Raw genomic sequence first — 18130 nt, 5'->3', positions numbered from 1 at the left:
GGACTTCTTGTTTCCACTTGAAGGTGAAAGGCTGACTTTACAAAAAAGTTTCTTTTTTTCTTTTTTTTTTTTTTTTTTAGTCCTGTACAACACCACCTGTCTCATCAGCAGGACCACTCTAAAGGGATGGGCCTCAAGGCACCTCAGTCCCAAGATTCTCCATGCCTCATTCTTCATCCACGCTGCTAGTAATGTACCATCACTGGCACAGTTACACCTGAACACTCTGGTGCTGCCAAACACCTGGCTTGATTTTCCACTGTCCAAATGAAAAATAAGCATAATCTGCTTTTTGAGGATACAGCAAATGAGGGAGTTCATGACAAATTGTGTTGGTTTATGCAGAATAGTGATAATAAGATACAAATGAGAATTTTTTGCTTAATGAATAATACTAATCACGTTTCAACAAATGCTGTGCCCTTCTAATTAGAGAGAATGCATAAAATCAGCTTAATTTATTTGTGACTAGTTATACATAGTTTAAATATTTACTAGAGATTTACTCTAACGTTTGAAATGATTTTAAACAGTTCTTGCAGTAAAAACAGACCTGGTAATGTAAAGGAGGTTGCAATTCTAACTTCTGCCCTGCCTTTCATTATGCAGCATGTGATGTATACCCTTGGTTTTCAAGATGCAAGAGAAAGGATATTATTGATTTACATGCTAATTCTCCAACTGTTACTAATTTTCTTGATTCCTGCTTCCAAAGTTGCACTTCCAACATTCATCACTGTAGTACACTAGAGGGGCTGAGCATCTTTTTCAATAAATTACAAGAACTATGACTAATTATAGTGATATTAACTATGCAAAGTAATGTGTAACTTAAAATGGATACGTTTATCATTTCAAATTATGCTTTTGACTCTTGATGGCCTAATACATGGCTGCTTTTCTTCTCTCTCTCTCTCTTTTTTTTTTTTTTATACAGATTATGAACTGTGCTATATTTTCTAAAATTTCTGACTCACAGATATAGGCATACCTTATGAATTTGATGAATGGAAATAAATCATTTACATCCCATAAAATGCTTAGTGAGTAGAGGACAAAATTAGTATCAAGGGCAAGCAGGGCCAAATCCTGATCGTTTTCGCAGTGCAGTCAAGATTCAGCTTGAACAGTGGCATAAGCATGTATGTACTATTCTCTTCAAGAAACATGCAGACGTCTCCAGTGGCTTGCCAGAGGAACACCTGCACTTTGGACCACGGCCATTAGTTCCCTGCTCAGCCAAGCCAGTCTCCCAGTACATCTAGTTGATCTCCTGAGTATTGGGATGAACTGCTCTTCTGCTTGGACAATACTATCCTTAAACACCTACCACTTATCCTGAGTTCATTTGACCTTCAGAGGTACCTCCCATGGGATTTGATCCCTAGTTTCCTTGATCAAAGTTTACTAAAGTCTAAGGACTATAACTATACTCTAATACTCTCGTTCATTATTACCCTCAGGATCTTGAATTCCACTATTCCCTGGTCATTACACCCATGTTTACCATTGATTACCACATCCTTAATCAATTCTTGTTACTGAACAGCAGCAGATAAAGCTGTGAGTCACCCCATCTGGCCCTTCCAATACCTGTATCAGGAAGCTATCCCTGACACCCTCCAGAAATCTTTTTACTCTGACACCCTCCAGAAATTCTTTTTACAGCTTGTGTCCCAACATCTGCCCTTTCATTAGATTTAAGTTGCTATGATGTTAAATATAATATAAGGTTGCCTTTGTTTAAAAATACAGATTAAACAAAATTATCAGTGCATTAGTTACACACTTTTATTACACTGAAGTGGAGCTTTCAAATGTATCGTAATGGCATTTTATGACAGCTTGAGCACCTGCAGTGTTTGTCTTCTACCCACTGGACAACAGGCAATGAGTTATCTTATGATTCAATGAAACATCAATCAAAAGCTTCAGCATTGCACAGTAGAGTGAATCAGGCCACTACATCACTCAAGTGACAACAGAAAGCACTGGGAGTACCACCAAGGAGCCTATGGGTATGCACATGTGTCTGCAGAAAACCTAAAAATCTAGCACAATAATTTTGGAATAAAGTTGAAAAAGGTTTAGAAAAGATTTGCTGAGTTATCATCACATCTGGACATCTGATTTCTTGTGGAATGGTTAAGTTTTGTCTAGCACTCCTAACTGTTTGTTACTAATATTTAACCTTCAAGGTCTCACTTCTCATCTTTGCTGCACTGGGAAGAACTGGGCCCGCTGGCTGTCAGGTTTTTGTTATCATCTGCACAACTAGTGCCTCTTCTGAGCAGTCAAAAATGAATATTTAAGTGGTGACCTGGACACCACCGATAGCATTAAAACACGTCAACCCCTTTTTAATGGTTCTCCCTTGTGGAGGTATCTCCTTACCCACCTCTTCTTATACCTGGACATATCCAACTCTCACCTTCTCCTTGTGTGCAATGTGCTCCAGAGTACTTCCTGTATAGTGGTTCTGATTGCTCAACTGAATGCAATTCAAGGAAGATTTGGTAGAAGACAATTTCTGAGACCCTATTTAAAATCATAAGTGAAAATCGCTTACTAGCATCATTTACAATTTTAAAGCACAGCTCACAGCTGTCCTAGTTATGTTCTTATCAATCTCTTCTGGACAAGTATTCTCAAGTCCTTTACTTCATCTAATGTTTTCTAATTCTCCTATCAAGAAAATTTACTCTCAGGAAGTCATTGAGAGCTCACAATCTAATTAAATGAAAACTCTGTATGACAAAAATTTACCACAGATGTGCCAACCAAACTCGTTAAGTAGAGCTTAAGGATTCTCAGATTCCAGAATTCCTGATCCAAATTTAGGCCCCCTTAGAAACTATTCAAACTGTCCAAAACAAAGACTAATGAGGTTCTGCCCTTGTGATGTCTTTGGGAACTCACCACAGTTCATTGCCATTATCACTTAAAACACATGGGTATAGCCAACATGAAAAAAAAAAGAACTTGTCTACTTCCTGGTTCTGAAACTACTTATGCAGTTTGCTTGGGTACTTAATTCTCTTCCTCTGCTTTGCGGGGAAAGGTAATAACTTAAAGTTCATAATAACTAAATTACTACCAGATTCAAAATTTCACACAAGTAGCAAACTTTCATCTTTGTAAACAGTATCTCTATGTTGTCTTCTATGCTTTTAATATAATATTTACAAAAAAAAAAAAGGAATTTCAGCCTTGGATACCAGAGTATTTTTAGTATTACAAAGAGAGTAGAAAGACTCCAGAATCCATCCTCTCTAAAAGCATCATTAAGAATGACTGAAAAATATTTCTTTGATAGGATCATCAGAAGCCATCAGCCAAGAGGGGCATAGAGAAAGGAGAGACATTTAAAACCTATGTCTCTTTTTTTCCCCTTGTATAGTACATCAAAAGAACAAAGTCCGTATCTAAATTGGCAATGTACTTTGCAACATGTTTCTGGAAGCTTACAGAAAGATTATACATTCTCCCTTCTGTTGTTGTATATTACAGTGGATACTTGTTTTTGTAAGTAACACTGACAATTAGCTATTTTGGATTGTTGGATTTTAGAAAGCACTAGACAGAAACAAACTTGTGAAATTTTACTAAACAGTGGCATTTTCACATTCTAGTTGCTGCTAGAAACCTGTGTTTTAGGATTCTCCATGAAAGACAACAGAAGGTACTCTGCCAGGCCTGCCCTAAAATCGCTTTTAACATGAGCTGCAAAGAAGGCTGGAGGTCAGAAATGGGATTCACAAGTTTTCAGGGCTCTTATCTCCCCATAAGTCCACCCAGAGGATTGTTCAGGAGTTTGAAGACCTATGCTGTTAAGGGATCACAGGAGGAAGGTGACAGGAAATCTAAAAATGTTCTTGATATCAAAACATTTCCACACATCAGTTCAATTTCAGCAACCTAGGGAAGTCAAATTAAAACAACAACAATCCCCTCCCTTTCCCCCCCCACAACCCTCCCCCCCCCCAAAAAAAAAAAAAACAAAAAAAAGGATAAACTCTCTTGAGCAGTTGCAATTATGAACTGCTTTATCTTAACCAAATGCAGATTTTGTTAAGTTCTTGTTGTGACATCAACTGAAACATCACCAGCCAGGATAAGTACATGGTTTTTACACTGAATGGTGGAGGAATGAATCCAAGCTGACCTAAGCTGGCACTCATTTATGTTTTGGTGAAATTCTTTATTGACTCATTTAGTTCACTAATTAACTTGACTCCAGTCAATTCCTGTTTCTTACCTACTACTTTTGATTTTGTCTCTAAGGCCAGCATGCATAAAGTTTGAATTCAATGTACTGCTGTAGCATCATGATTTAAGAGCATCACCAGAATAAATAAATAAACAAATAAATAATCCCGCTTGAGGAATTTCAGCTTCTGGTTTACTCCCCTGGTTTAAGATAGGCTGAAGGAGAATTGCTTTCCCCTCCTAATTTGCTCAACTTTCTGCCTCCAGAAAACAAAAAAAAAATAATCCCAGGCATCATGTTTATCTGTGTAATGATTAGATGTGGTCTAGTGAAATGCTGCTTCATAGTGTACCCTGTTTCTGTATGTCTTCTAAATTTCTATTGTATTTGATTTACCTTTAAGATCAAAAAATGAAGCCATCTATGTTTAGATCTGCCCTACTGTGCCCCAGGAGGCCCAGAATTATATACATTTTCCACCAAGTCCTTTTCTCCAGGTATTCCATTTTTTCTGTTACACAAAGATAGAATAAAACCATAAACATATATACTTGAAAAGCAGCTGGAAATGCATAGCCTGCTCTCCTTTCCAATGTGCAACAATTTGGAGACAGCAGACTAACAAATTAATTTGCCTTGAAGGGGTGGAAACAAGCCAAAATAGTGCTACCATTTTATACTAGGTAGAAAGGCAAAGTTCTTTTATTTGAATAAGAATAGCCAAGGATGGTATGGCTCAGCAGGACTACAAGACTAAAAAAGTGATTCTTTGGGTCCAACTGCAAGCGAGTTCTACATTTGAGTTCTTGAGGCTTCTAAATGGGACTCCAAATCTTATCCAAAGTCGTACAGGTAGTCCTTGTGGAACAACTGTCTCCTCTTACATTCACTACTACTACACAAGACTGCTATGATCTTTCCTAATGAAACAAAAACTACTGAAGGATTTCAAGGGCAGTGATTCACAGTTCTTACCAATCCTTTTATTTTAAGCCTTAAAAATACACAGATTGGTATTTAAAGAGTGCTTCCTGGACAATTTATAGCATCCAAATCTCCCATATTGAGAACAGTGAGTCTTCTTGAAAGGAAAGAAGAAATACAGCCATTTAAATTGTTCAACATAATTAAAATACTTTAACTAGATACTCGTAGAGAAGAAAAACACTACAGTTTCACAGGCAAAATATCAGTTCTTCCTTATACAGATTTTAAATAAGGTTTAAGTGGGATATCAGTGACTGACTGAAATACGTTCATGTTTCCTTAGCTTCTCCAGAGAGGATTTCCTCCGATTCTAAATAAAAATAGCCTAATGGATTTCACTCAGCTGTGTTTCTGAACGTAAAGAAAGTAGGCTCTCTTCCCTGATGTCTTCCTTTGATCTGATATTGAGACATTCAATTGCCTGTAAATTCTTTCATGAGCTACTATGTCTCAGATTTTCAGAGGTGCTGCACACCACGAGCGTGGCTTCCCAGGGAGGGGAGTGTGCTGAAGATTGTATCTGCGTACAGTCCAACATCTTCACCAATGATATATTACACTGAAAGGCACCAAATACATCAGTATCAAGCGGCATGCACACATGAAGATCATCAGTCCCATTTTAAAAATGTGGCTATGCTAAAGTGCAGCCGAGCCCAGCTGCTTGAGCAAGTGAATTTCTTTCTCCTAAACAGCTGAGCACAGAGAGCGGCTCTGATGCCAAAAGCCAAGGGGCACAGCAGTGCAGGGAGTGCAGCACGAGCAGGGCGCGCTGGAGTTCAACACAGGGGAGGCAGCAGTTGTGTGCTGTGCCTGGGGGAACAGCACTCTCTGTGTAACGTTATAAGCAGATGAAGACAAGGAGACAGCTATTTCCTATGCACGGCACAAAAGTTTCTGGAGTGAAAATGCTTTGAAAGCCCGTGCAAGTTCCTATGAAGATCCCTTCACAGGGAAAGGCTGTAGATGTTTTAGTGAATGCACTGTTTACCCCAATTCTGGTAGAAATTTTTCTGAAATTCCACTCTCTGTACTACTTAAATGGATATGGCCTCTCTTATTTCACTAAACTGGTCAGATTTCCACCTCCTTGAGTCTCTCTTTGCAGTAGAAATTGCACAGAGACATGAAAGAGCTCAAGAGTACCTGGCATAATAGCAGACTTCTAGGAAAGTCAGACTGAAGGCTCTTGATGAAAATGCTATTCCATCAGGCCCAAATTCTGTGGAGAATAACTCACTTGGCTACCACACAAGTAAGTCAACCCATACACAGGTCCAGGCTGTCCCAAGCAGACTGCTTCTAGGACTTCTTAACATTAGCAGTAATGCAGTAAATCTGAATGAACAGTATTTACACACTTATGGAAATAGCATCTTTTAAATCACAATAACTGTTCCCAAATGGTTAGCACCAGGCCCTGCCCGGTTACCAGAATTCTTCCTCACAGAGTGTTCCTAAAAGTGCCTTCTCAACAGATGTCAGTTCTCAGAGTGGTCAGAGCTGCTTCCACTCAGACTAGCTGATAATCTTGTGCAGGATCCTATTCCAGCATCAATTACAACTTCATCTTAAAATAGGTTAATGCTTATGAGTAAATGGAACATCAGAGTTATGAGAGGTATCAAAGTACCAATGTGCATTCACAGCATGGACTCCAGGATACTCCAACCCAGTTCTTTACTGCTGCTGATCCTATTTAGCATGCTAACTCCAACTCCCACTAAAATAGCAGGAAGACAAGACCCTCACTTGTTACGATTCATTTCTATCTCACCAAGGCCATTTCAGCTCACTGAAATGTTCAAGTCAGAGAAGTTTTCATTACTCTTTGGTTAATTTGGCAGTTAATGTCCTTGAGCTCTATATTCCTGTGTCCATTTAAAAACATGTGGAAAAAAACAGGGTTGCCCTTATTTAGGATACAATCTCTGAGTCTATCATTTGAAAAATCTTCATTTGCAATTGCTCGGGTGGATAGTGAAACCATTTCCTGAATAACACTGCTTGCCTTCCAGATTCCTCCTGATGTTAGAAAGGCTATGTTAATTCTGGATCAGTGTTCTTTAATAAAACAGCACAGCAGTAAACACCAAAAACAACAGTTTCATGCTTAAGGTACTACATACTAGAGAAATGTAAAGTTCTGTCAATGTTTCTTGCTGTTTTATAGTTACCTGATAAATGTTGGACTTTCAACCCCTCCTATGTCCTAAGCATTCATTACATTTACACATTTTACAGTTCTCTAATATTTTTGCAATACATTTTCCTGAATCAGCTGATGACATTTAATGGAATGTTTAAGACACAATATAAAACCATAAATGCTTTTGCTTATACTGGGGAAAAAACTGTGCATGTAGATTGGTTTTCAAATTAAAAGCTATGTTGGTGTACCCAGCATTTTGGCTTCTGCTATACATATTAAAATATAACTAAATGCTTCTTATGCAATACTGCAGCATAAGTACAAATAACATGCGTTTGTACTTTACAAGCAAGCTTTATGATTAAGGAGCTATTAATGAAGTGAAACAAAACCTCAGTGCTAGAATGTAATAGTCCATGAAATTCTTATGGGGAGAAAGGGAATCTGCAGTGAATAAATATTAACCTAAATACTATAGAAAACATAAAGCAAACAAAAATGCATTTTTAGAGCCAAAATTTTGGTTAAAACTGCTGACTACTTAAGGAAAGTCTATTTGCATACCACAGGGCTCCATCTGCTGTGGAAAATATAAGCTGCAAGAATGATTTAATATTTAATAGAAGTAGTGGCCGTTGTTAATTATAATTTGCACATTTACAAATCAGCACTGATAGCAATACAAATTATGAAATATAAGGGTGTTATGCTGGATACTGGGGAAAATAAGATGACAGACAAAGTTAATGGAGTATCCCTAACAACAGCTCTGTCAGAACACATCAGAGAACTAATCCAGTTACAAAGAGCCTGCAATGGAAAATCTATTTAAAATATTAAAATGCTGTTTGGTAAAAGCTTTTTCATAGTGCATTTTACTTAAACAGTTGCTTATTGCTCATGGGTCATTAGCTGTACACCCAGATGCATTCTGCAAACTGCCGTTTGAAAGAACAGTAGAAATTAAACAAGAAATATATTTCTGCAGCATTTTTCTTGAAATCTAGAATCAGCTTGCTGCAGATTATAGACAGGAAAATAATACCAGCTACTTCCAAGCTAGGTGCTGTTGCTGTTACAATAACTAGATATTTCTTTTCCTACAGAAGAGTAGCATGCTATGGAGAAATTGACTCTTGAAAAATGCTCCAGCCCTGTAAGGCACTCTATGTGCATTAAGGGACCAGCATGCAGGGACAGTCATTGCAATACCATAGGCCTGGTTTTAGTTTAAGGCTTTACATTACTTTGATTTCAACACTGAAGCTATAAATTGACTCTTATTTAGTAAAAGCACAGAAATTACCATTGATTGTTTTCATTAATCTTCTGTTTCACCTCACTTTTCTCATCATCACGTAATATGGATTACAGATAGAAACCATTAATGCACAAACGCTTTAATAGCAACTTTGCTCACTGAGTCATTCGTGCTGCTACTGATTTCTGTGTTTTAACAGCAATAAAGTGGTATGTGTATAAACTATGAGGCAAGCTTAATCCCTTTTTATTCAACAGGTAGCTTAGTGTTTATATGAAAACATCCCGTATTAGGTACAATGCAAAAGCCCATAGTATTCCCAGGAAATAGTCCACTGCAATACATGTAAGCCAGTTCTCCTGCAGTACAGCCAAGTCATATTCAGTCCATGGAAGGAGACACAATAGCTCCTTCCATAGTACAGCAATTTAATAATTCCATATGAGTCTGAAAGCCTGATCACGTGTGTTTAAACCATTCTAGGGTCAAGCACCCTAGTCTGCTCTAGCAAGACACATCCTGCTGGACCTAGTCAGAGTACCACATTTTGGCTGCAGCTTGTTCTGCTCACGTGTATTGGATTTTCTTTTTTCTGTTTTGTCCACATGCACGTCCATTTAAATGTCACTCTACTATATTCTCTCTATTCTCTCTCCCAATTCCCAATGCCTCAGGTCCTAGCAAAGGGCACTCTGATGAGTATCAAACAGAAAATAGAGAACTGAAACTTTTCTCAAGCCACAATGTGTTAAAAGAAAGGTTCTTCAGGTTCTATTCATTCCATAGCTGGCCTGGGAGATTTGCATAATCCCCACGTGTGGCTTTTTACTATGAAGCCTGTCTTAAACAACTGCTCTGCAAGGATGAATGCAAATTGTACATACAGAAAGGATGTGGAAGTCAGCAAGATGTCTCTTGCTGGATATGATGATGGTAATGATCTGGGTACCCAAAGCTACTGCTACAGGGGCACAATAATCCACTCATGACATAATCATGAATTTACAACAATTTTTCTATTCTTTCCGTTGTTGGTGAATATGGTTTGCTCTCTAACTAGAAGAGCTGCATTTAGTCTTCATGTTGTTACTAACCCCTCTAACTTTGTATGTTTAGATATCCAGTTAACATATTTTACTGGAGATAAGAACTTTGGATGTTTTAACTTCAGTCAGTCATTACCCCTCCAAAACATGTTCTTCTTGAGCATCAAATGAAAAACGGTATTTCAGTGCTAAAACCAGTACACTCTAGTGCAGAATCAGTAGCTGCCCATTTTTACCTCATCACTCCCTTCCCTTAGTAGTGGTTCCTATAAAAAAACATTCTCGTACACATCTCCCTGCAAAAAGAGGAAAAATAGCTTTTGCTATTTTTGACTTTGAGTATTTATTGTGGTGCAATCAGAAAGGTGATTATAATGCTATCAAAATTAATGCCCAACAATTGCATAACGTACTCACATTTGTTGTTGTTGTTTTACCACTCTATTTCCTTGTGCTTTATGGGGTCTGTAAGGATCACCAACTCTTTTACAAGACATGTGATGATGAGGGAGATAAATGATCCAGAAGTTTAGGCAGCCTGTTCTGGGGCAAGCTGCCAAGACCTCTTTTGACCACTGATATCCTAGTCTATAGTACTTGAAGTCAATCTCTACTTTCTGTTAGGCAGTAATTCTGCTTCGCAAAGAAAAGATGTTGCAAGGCACAACACCAATTGCTGCAAGTTTCTCTCTTTTGCAAAACACAAAAATCTCTGATTACCAGAAGAACTAAGAAATGAAAAATAAAAATAAAGTGGTTTAAGCATAGCAATGCAATTCTGTTTTATGAAAACTGTGCCAAAATAACATCACTTACAGATATTTTTTACATTCTCTTTGTATTACGCCACCAGTGCAAACAGGAAATAAAGGCTAACATGCAAGAAAATGTCCTTCATGTCAGGGGCTTCTCAGACCACTACAAAGCCTAGATTACCTGATCCCAGTGCATGAGTACTATGCAGAACAGGCCAAAGAAGGAACACAGCAAGAACATGAAAAGTCTCTTCAGCGTGGTTAGTGGAGCAGCTCTTTGGCAACTGTTACTCAATTTGGCACTACTGTCTCCATTTATACTAGAGACTGTTTTTTCCTTCAGGCATTTCCAGGGTCAAGGCAACAGAAAAGTGCAGAAAAACCACCTATGTATGAACCCACTGTATCTTGCATTTGTGTCTCATGCTGATCCAGTAAGCATATGAAATTCCATCCTAAATCCTACAGAAGGTCCATTAACGTTTACTAAACCAGAGGTATTTCTTTACACTGAGCAATGTGCAATTTTCTGCGGGGGATGGAGAAATAAGAAAATTAAACTTCCTACACATTACAAGTACTAGCACAGACCCTCTGTGCTCATCCTGGCCTGCTGAGCCCATGTCATTTTAATACCTTCATGTTTGTTTATTATATCATTGGTCAGATTGAACAGCCACACAAGTTGTGATTTCCAGAGATTAAATAAGATCTAACTCCCATTTATGGCTCAGAAATCTCTTCTGTGGTAAATATTTTCATTCTGGGTCAGATACACACTTCACAAAACACATCTTACAAATTTCTGGGTGTTCCTCCAAAAACAGTAAGGCATTTCCACACAATAGCCCATGATGAGTATAAAGAACCTGTTCTATTCACTAGGCATTGTAATTTCTTGCTCAGAAAACATGAAAATAGAAACATACGCAGTAAATTTCCTTCCCCACATTGTTTCTTGATAGTAGCATAAAATGAATAAATGATTGCGTAGATGGTGAAGATGTTTCCCTTTGCATAATTATACTGTATTTGGCCAGGATAATGAAAAGTTCTGTGATGTAGACACCACAAATGTCTACATTCCCTAGTCCTGTAGACATAAATAAATAAAAAGGCCTGAATATCTTGAAATGTATCTAAAACCCTAGTTTTAGCGACTACATTTTGTTGTATTGACACTGTCTGAAGACAAACAGTGTTCTGCAGTACAATGGGCAATGGAAATTCACAGCAGTATGGCATCCCACACTCATTTGTGTGATTTATGCAGTGCTCTTGAATCTGATTATGCTAGGGACCCCTCCAAATCCTGGAATGCTTATAGCTGGGAAAGTACAAGGAATGACCAAATGATAAGAAGCTAATAGAGAAATTGAGCTTGAACAGTGGTGGAAACTGGACTTGAATGCTGGATTTCATCACTTCCTACAGGCCGCAGAGCAGGTAGGCTCAAGAGTTCTAGTCAGTAGTCATTTCAGATTAGATCTGAATGGTGTACTAAAGGACATGATGTCCCCCTCTCTGTGCCAAGCCATCTGGATTTCTGGTAACTGTATTTTAATAGTCTCTTAGCTAGCAAGTATTTTATCTGGACTGTTTGCTTTGAAGTTTACCTATTTAAATGTTATTGATCTTTGCAAAGGAAACCAACAGGAAATTTTAAGCTCTGATACAATGTATTTTATGACACTACTGAAAAATAAAGTTGCATTAATTATGTTCCTAGGTTGTTTTAAATTTGCAATATGTGCAGGAAACATTGACATGGAACTTCTTACTTCCCTGCAATTTATTGAGGAGATGGACACAAGGGGAAAATACTGCAAGACATAAGGGAATCATCCATTCAGGAAGAACAAAGTAAAACCTGGCCTTTTGGGGTGTTGCATATTATGCGAGATTGCAAACTGAGACTAAATGACATGTCATCCTTTGCAGCCTATGTCCCAAACAGTACTGGTCTAAGAATAGGTTAAAATAGGCTAATTTATTTAAACATAAAGTTCTGAGTAACAGGGAAATCCTCAAAAAAAGCAGTAAGACATCCTGTAAAAGCACACTAATACTATACAACTCTTCAAATAATCAGCTTTGATTGTCTTTCAGACAAGTGAGATGAAAGCCATTAACGTTTTATACAGTAACAGTAGCAGATAGCAACAGTACTGAATAACCCTTAATTGAAAGCAAACCTGTAACTGCAATGAACTCTGAACACCTACCATTCTCTGGGAATTGGCCAGCTGAAAGGAATTGAATTGTTAAAGCCTACCACCCAAAATGTAATCCATAATTCCTCCAATTTCTGACTGAAGTGTCTGTATTTGAGCCAGGCATTATTTTCAGTATTTAAGTATATATGTAGGTTCCACTTTTGATCACCCAGCTATTTAAGGATTTACTTAAATTCTGTTAAAATCAATAAAATTGGGTGTGTGCATAAAAGCACATTCCTAAGTGCCTTGATTAAAAGACTGCTGTTGGCTTCACATAGCATCCCAAAGCACAGCAGGCCTGGCCCTCCTGATCCATGTTCACAGAGGCACTGCTGCCCAGCACTATTCTGTCTGGCATTTGGCACATCACCAGCAGTTTGCCTAGGGAGATGTTACAAAATCACCCCAGTGAGGCTGTCATCCTAGCATTGAGGCCAGAGCCCCGTGTCAAACTGGTGTAGTGACCACAGCTACTAGCCATATTAGCTAGTTCAGGAGTCTGAGAAATACAGAAACTGCACAGAAACAGCCTATAGCCGCAAGCTTAGTCAAAGAATCATCATTGAATTGATACCCTGTAGAATAAAGGCCAAGAACACACATTGCAACACTGATCTCTTCCATTACCTTGGCTAATAATTATGTTTTTTCTCAAAATGTCTTTTTGTTTCTGTTTTTGTTTTGTTTGATTGTTTTTTAACCACAGGAACTGTACTTCTGTACTTGTTCCAGAGAATAACTGTAAGTAAAGAATTCTAGTTCATCCAGAGTAAAAGTCCATAACCACTTTTGGACATTCCACTTCAACAATTCTCTTCTTCTGGTGTTATGAATTTAGCCAGCACTGTATCTATTTACAGAAACAGCAGAGACAAATTTAATTCAGCATCGTATTGCTTTGTCTTTTGAGAAGTTCTCCTCTAACTTGCATAAGTTATATAAATTATCTCATAAAGTTACCTGACAGGTAATGTCTTAACCAGGTACAGATGCGTGTGGGTGAGGAAAATACAGCAAAAGGGAAGTTATCCAACTGGAAACATTTAGAATATACTACATCATAAAAATAAAAGTATGGCTGCAGAAAGTTCTCCTTTTTATTACTGCCAGTGTGTTTCTCCGATATGCTTATTGATACCTCCACCTGTAATACTGCTCTATAACTCCAGCCGTGACATTCATCCATGCTGTTTATGTGTGGCATCCTTCACTTCCTAATGGGTCTTTCCTCTTTAGATCCACCATAAAAGCATCCTTTCAAGTTTGTTTTTAAAAAGAAAAACAATTTTCCCCAACTGAATCGATTAAACATCTAATATGGGTGCCTAGACTACTGCTTTAGGCTTTTTATCTGGTCAGGGGACATTCAGAAGCACAAAAGAGCTCTGAATAATTTTCCTGAAGTTCCACTGACAAAAATGTCACTATGCCCGTAAGTCAGTCACTTACACTGCACACCTACAGTTAGACCCCTAAACATATCTTCAGCATTGACCTGACTTTGCTTCAATTTAAGTCATAGGAATTTTACCATTAACTTCGATGTAACCATTTAAGACAATGCTAAGTGCGTTTGAAAATCCCATCTGTAATCTCCTTTTAAACTGATGGTTAGGAAAACTCGACAAAAAAAAAAAAAAAAAAAAAAAAGTAGCTTTACAATCATTGCTTATTTTAAAATCTATATATCAGCAACATGTGAACATGATATAATCTGTGCACATATAAGAATAAATGCATGTGTACATATAAATGAACTGAATTCCGTGTTGACAGATTATTTGCCAAGTTAAAGCCAAATGTGATTTGAAATTACCACAATATTACACTGAATAAAGAGGATTTATAATGGAAATACTAAAAGAATTTCTGTAATAGTGATCCTACTAGGCACTGCTGTAACAACATATATTTCACTCTTTTCAGCTAGTGTTGTTTTTCTCCTTTCTCTGAGTGTTCAGGAACCAGTAAGTGAAATGTTAATTCTTTTAAGTCAGAACCATCTAGCTAAACCATCCAAATCGTTTTTGTATACAGAGATTTTATTTCTAATCTTTCTCTGCAAGCTGCTTTGTTAAATCCTAATGACAACTTTTATGCATAATGCATAAAATAAACTTTACCAATATTTAACACACTTTTATAAACATGTAAAACCCCTTTATAAGTGAGATGACACACTGCAGGGCATGCTGTTGCAGTACACTGAGAAACCACACTTCCTAGATGACTGAAGGCATCTGCTTCATGCCATTAATTTCTCAACATCGAACACATGTAGTTATCTTAGAATAGCAGTGCATCATTTTATCTTTTTTTTTATTATTAATAGACAAGTTCATTTTATTGCATGTATAATATGTAAGCTGTTTAAATCTACAATCTTTTTTCTTTTTTTTTTTCTAGGAATGTTTGTTTTCCTAAACGAGTAAGGAGAGAGGAAAATTGCTCCTTATTTTATCAAAACGCTTTATATTAGCAAATAAATACCTATAAAAATATATGCTAACAAGGAATCACTCAAAAATGGATGCTATAAATCTTCCTTATGCAAGAGGCAAAGAAATCAGAATAATAACAATGTATCACTAGCCTATGTCACTGAAATGATTTGTTTTACTCCTTTAATCTTTACCATATCTTAACTGACTATAATAAATGAATAATTACTCTGAATACAGTGGAGTTAATTGAAAATCTGCTTGAAGTATAAAACCAAGAAATCATAACAACAAATACAAGGTTTAGTCAGTGTTTAGGAACTTGTCTTTGTCAATAATTTTTAAGGTTCAGTGTAAATGATACTGTTTACCATCGTACATCATCTAACATTACTCCAGAAAGTCATGAATTATTTCAGACTTCCTATGAATATTAATAGTCTTTAGAGTCATGGTATTTCATCAGCATACACCCAAGTATTAAAGTCTTATGGGGTTTGACTTTTCAAAATGAAACCAATTTAATTCAAGTTTGTTTTATTCTCAAACCCTGATTTTTAAGTCCAGCAAGGGCGTACACTTTTGTGTGCGTGAAGCTCAGGGTTTCCTTGAATGTGAAACACGTCACCTAGCATAGGGATAGGTTTCAAATTGCCAACCTGGACGGTCACACCCTAATGTGTATCTCAAACAATCATGATCCTGAGAGGAGCTTGCATTAGCACTGGGACAGGCAAAGCTGTGTTTCTGCTTCTTGCCTAAAAGAACAACAAAAACATTGCTTCCTTGGAGAATGCACATCTGTGTGTTAATCAAGAGGCCAAAAAAAGATAAGAAATATTGTCTGAATTTAGGATGCTGCTAAAAGATCAACTGTTAATTACATTAACCAATAAAAATTTCCTCTTCGATAATCTTAAAAAACTGTAAATCCAGAATTTGCAATGATGCCAGGCAATATGGATTTTCCTCTCTTGAAAACAAACACTTAGCAATAAAAGCTTACAAGAGAGTAAGTGCACTTACCCAGTTCTGTCTCCATTGAACCTGACCTGCAGATTGCTTGTTTCACCCCTACAAGTGTTGTCATAAATTTGACTAGGACTGGGGTTAAAAAGAAACATGATGTGTAAAGTAGCTTCCATACAGAATACACAACAAGAAGGAAAGCTTCCACTCTTCTCCCATACACATGCTTCTGCAGCACTGCTCTATTACTTTATTCATAACACAACCCAGAAGAACCAGGCTTGAAATTAGGTTACCACAGTAGAGGGCAATACTGCTCTCAGGCAATTGCATACGTCCTTAGCACTGCAGCATATATACAATTACTGCACAGGAAAGTCAGCATTGGCTGTAAAACAGGTTCTCTATAATCAATAACTCCACTCATGTAAAAGGAAAGATCGTACTTTAAGTGTTGCTATTACACCACTGTCATCTCCTTCAGAAAACTCACTACACACTTCTGTAAAACAATTTAGATATATATTTACTGTATAGGCTATAACCAGCTTGCACTAGAGGCATAGGAAACATCCCATTATTTAACTCAGAGTTAAAATAACAAGCTACAAGACCTGGCAGTGCCAAAAGTTCTTGCTGACAGTCACTGCATGCAGATACTGTTGTTCCCTTTAGGAAGGTTTTCCCTTTTACTGGTTGTATTTTCATCATTTCTTTCATGGCAGCCTCATGATTCTGGGGAGTAATGACTCCTGCTTCTGAGAATGTCATTTGCACACAAGAAATATCTGTTATTGTGTGACAGGCGCCTGGCAAATCTGCCTAAAGCTTCTTTGGAAAATACAAATTTTAAGAAACTTTGAATAGTCAAAAGATGCATCTGGGAAAAAGAACCAGGGCAGCGTGTGCAAATTCAGCCTTAGCAGCCCCAAACTAACTAAACACTGAATGCTACAAATACTGTCAGTGCTACTCCTATAGCTGAACTGGGCAGGGGGATGGTTGAGGCAGCAAGGTCACCTCACCCCACCAGCCTGGAAAAGCTTTTTCTCCCAGTACGGCAAAATCCAGCACCTGGGCATAGTCCTCTCTGAACTAACTTGCACTCAGATGCCAGAGTGAAAGAGAGAACTTGCCAAATACTTGCTGATGGTAGAAGCAGGAAGAGATTCACAACTCATGAGTACAAGACCAGGTTTCTGGAGCAACTTCTGGCTTCTCACATTAAGTCTGCCTGCTCTTTTGCTTCCAAACACAACCCATTCTTTGTTGCGTAGACATGTCTCAACTACTCCTGCATTCCCTTTCTTGATACCTATCCTCTTCAGTTCAAATTGTTTACCCCATGACAGCTTGTTTTGTTTCTCCTCCCTTCTTATTTCTCATTTCTAATTGCCTTTCTGATTTTTTTTTCTACGTTTCTTCATGTTCTGCTGGATTCTCCCAACAGTAAGCTCTTGTGCCAAACATCACAGTTCTACCTGGAGGTGTAGGAACAATCTTGTTCAGCATCCCTACAGGCCTGCAGCATAGCATCTTCAGAGCAGATAGATTCTTCAGGGAATGTAAATAGCAAAAAAAATAAAATAAAAATTTAAAGCCCTACTCAGCCTGTAGAAACAAAAATTATTCTGATACATGTTAATATGAACATACTTAGGATAAATTTTAACACCAGGGCAACCCTGCCAAATTTCAACGCTCATGACAGAAAAAGAGCTTCTCAACAAGCATGAACATTCTTTGGGCAGACAGAGAAATGGTATCCTCATAACCTTTACTTGGAAATGAGTTAAGTGTCAAAGCTTAATCATCGAACATGTAGTGTTTAGGACTGCCATGGAAAATGCCAGCAAAAATATTAAAGTTTGGTAGAGTTGTAAACTATTCATTTATCAATAGGAAGAAAAGACAATTATCAGTGGAATTATTTCTAAACTCTGATCGTTGTGACAAGAAACATGACAAGAGAGGCACATGTAAACTTTGAGTTTTCAGTTGGTAACAAGGGATTCGGTGTTCATAACCAGAAAAGAATGACGACTTTGCAATCTCAGCTGGACACAGAGGGAAGAACGTGTCTTGTGTGG

General features: G+C 37.6%; 1 protein-coding gene across 8 annotated transcripts in view; it reads right to left on the bottom strand.

The window, feature by feature from the left end:
- The window catches only part of LOC311440453 (uncharacterized protein), a 509298-nt gene that overhangs the window by 353221 nt on the left and 137947 nt on the right, over positions 1-18130 (bottom strand). The gene's annotated exons all lie outside the window — the stretch shown is intronic.

Source organism: Aythya ferina (genome assembly GCF_964211825.1).
Source record: "Aythya ferina genome assembly, chromosome: 8".
Lineage (NCBI taxonomy): Eukaryota > Metazoa > Chordata > Aves > Anseriformes > Anatidae > Aythya > Aythya ferina.
This window is presented reverse-complemented; position numbering and strand designations above follow the sequence as displayed.